Here is a 3,350-nt window from a genome sequence, read left to right on the forward strand (position 1 = left end):
CGCCTAACCCCCTTAATTTTTAAAATTTATCTTTTTACTCAACATGAAATCTTCCTAAATCACTTCCTTACTATGTAACAACCCAAGTTCTCTTCTAATTGAGGTTTTGTGAAGATATTCCCATTGGTCATTTGTATTTATAAATTCAAGTAGTATATCTTCTTTTTGAACGTGATCTTTTAGAAAATGGTGTCTTATGTCAATGTGTTTAGTTCTTGCGGGTGATTTTGGATTTTTAGAGATTTTTATTGCACTTGTGTTATCACACTTAATTGGTATAACTGAATATTCTAGATTATAGTCCTTTAATTGTTGTTTTATGTACAAGGTTTGTGCACAACAACTATCGGCTGCCACAAACTCAGCCTCAGCGGTTGATAAGGCTACAGTGTTTTGTTTCTTAGAAAACCAAGAAACTAAGGATCGTCCTAGAAAGTGACAAGTCTCACTTGTACTTTTTCTATCAATCTTACAACCTGCATAATCGGCATCTGAATAACTAATCATTTTGAATCCGGTGTCCTTAGGATACCAAAGTCCTAAATTAATTGTACCTATTAAGTACCTTAGGATTCTTTTAACGGTTATTTGATGAGATTTTTTAGGTGCCGATTGAAACCGTGCACACATGCATACACTAAACATTATATTCGGCCTACTAGCTGTTAGGTATAACAAACTTCCTATCATACCTCTATAATATTTCATATCTATTGGTTTCCCTTTTTCATCTTTATTGAGGCTTATGGAAGTACTCATGGGGGTACCTATTGGCTTACTACTTTTAAATGTCGAATTTCTTAAGCATATCTTTTATATATTTGGATTGATTTTTAAAAGTTCCATTCTTTGCTTGTTTGATTTGTAATCCTAGGATATAATTCAATTCTCCCGTCATGCTCATTTCAAATTCCTCTTGCATACATTTAGCAAATTCCTTACATAGATCATCATTAGTTGCACCAAATATGATATCATCTACATAAATTTGAATTATAAGCATGTCATCCTTCTTAGTTTTGATAAATAAGGTACTATCAACCCTTCCTCTAGAAAACCACTTTTCTAGTTAGAATCCACTAAGTCTTTCATACCAAGCCCTAGGGGATTGTTTCAAACCATATAAAGCCTTAGTTAACTTATACACATAATCAGATTTTTGAATGTCCTCAAAGCCCGGTGGTTGTACTACATATATCTCTTCATTTATAAAACCATTTAAAAAGGCACTCTTTACATCCATTTGATACAATTTGAATTCCTTATGAGATTCATAAGTTAAAAGCATTCTTATTGCTTCCATTCTAGCTACGGGAGCAAATGTCTCATCATAATCTATTCCTTCTTCTTGGTTGTATCCTTGAGCTACAAGTCTACCTTTGTTTCTTACCACAATTCCATTTTCATCCTTTTTATTTCTAAATACCTACTTAGTTCCAGTGATTGAATGGTTATCTAGTTTCGGAACTAATTTTCATACTTTATTTCTTTCAAATTGATTTAATTTTTCATGCATAGCTATTATCCATGAGTCATTACTTAGATCTTCTTCAACATTTTTTAGTTCATCTTGAGATAAGAAAGCATAATGAATACATAGAATTTTCAAAGACGATCTTGTAGTTATTCCTCGTGATGGTTCTCCTATTATTTGATCTTTTGGATGATTTCTTACATATTTCTATTCTTTGGGTAATTCAGTATTTTCTACAGCATCATTATTTTATTTAGCTTCATTTTCTTCTTCTTTTGCATCTACAATTTCTAAGCCTTCTGGTTTTTGAGTATTTTGCACTTTTTCAACATTTATTGTTTTATTAAGTGGACTTTTTTCATCAAATGTTACATGAATTGCTTCCACAATTGTAAGAGTTCTTTTGTTGTAGATTCTAAAAGATTTTCCCTTTAATGCATAACCTAAGAATATACCTTCATTGGCTTTTGCATCAAATTTACCTAAATCTTTTTTATCATTTAATATTTGGCTTTTGCACCCAAAAACATGGAAGTAAGAAATTTTAGGCCTTCTACCTTTCCAAAGTTCATAGGGAGTTTTATTTAAATTTGATCTCATTGAAACTCTATTTATCACATAGCATGCGGTATTTACCGCTTCAGCCCAAAAATATTTTGGTAGCTTATGTTCATTTACCATTGTTCTTGCCATTTCTTGAAGAGTTACATTCTTTCTTTCAACAACTCCATTTTGTTGTAGAGTTTTAGGTGCTGAAAAATTATGATTAATTCCATATTCATTAAAAAAAATTTCAACTTATTTGTTGTTGAATTCTCTTCCTTGATCACTCCTTATATTTGAAACACTATATCCTTTTTCATTTTGAAGTTTCTTGCACAAATTTATTAGCATGTTACAAGCTTTATCTTTAAAGCCTAAAAATAATTCTCAAGTAAACCTAGAGTAGTCATCAACTGTGACAAAGGCATATTACTTACCTCTTATGCTTTTAGTTCTAGTAGGACCAAACAAATATAAATGAATAAGTTCTAAGGGTCTACTAGTAGAAATTTTTAAAGCTTGTCTTAATTTGCTTTCCAAGTTGGCAAGCATCACAAATTTTATCTTTTATGAATTTTGTATTTCGTAATCCTTTGACTAACTTCTTTCTAGATAAGTTTGATAATAGATTCATGCTTGCACGCCCTAGTCTTCTGTGCCAAAGCCAATTAGCTTCATTTGTGGCAGCTAAGCATGTTACATCTTGAGAGATTAAGTTTTCAGGGTTTATACAATATACATTTGTTACTCTATATGTTGTGAATAGAATTTCATGTTTTCTTGGATTTTGAACTATGCACTTATCTTGCTTAAGGAATATGTCAAATCCTTTGTCACTAAGTTCACTTATGCTCAAAAGGTTATGCTTTAATCCATCAACTAACAAAACATCATCAATTGTAAGGGAAGGTTCTTTACCTATTTTACCAGTCCCGACGATTTTACCTTTAGCATTGTCACCAAAGGTCACATACCCTCCATCTTTTTGAACTAGGGTGGTGAACTTTGTTCTATCCCCAGTCATATGTCTTGAACACCTGCTGTCCAAGTACTATTTTTCCTTTGATAGAGTGGTCTTAAAGCATACCTACAATGAAGGCTTTATGGTGTTACTTTTGGAACCTGTTGAAATTGGTGTATTCCTAAGAGGGGGGGTGAATTGGGTATTTAAAATTTTCTTCCTAGGTCAATTCAAATTCCAATAGCAGTATTACACAAGCTTAGGGTCTTTCTATATAATCATAAACTTAATCAAGAATTAAATGCAAAAATTCAAGTGCTGAAATTTAAATTGTAGAAATTAAAAGCAGGCACAAGAAATGTTATCAGGGTT

Source organism: Malania oleifera, chromosome 12, assembly GCF_029873635.1.
Source record: "Malania oleifera isolate guangnan ecotype guangnan chromosome 12, ASM2987363v1, whole genome shotgun sequence".
Taxonomy (NCBI): domain Eukaryota; kingdom Viridiplantae; phylum Streptophyta; class Magnoliopsida; order Santalales; family Ximeniaceae; genus Malania; species Malania oleifera.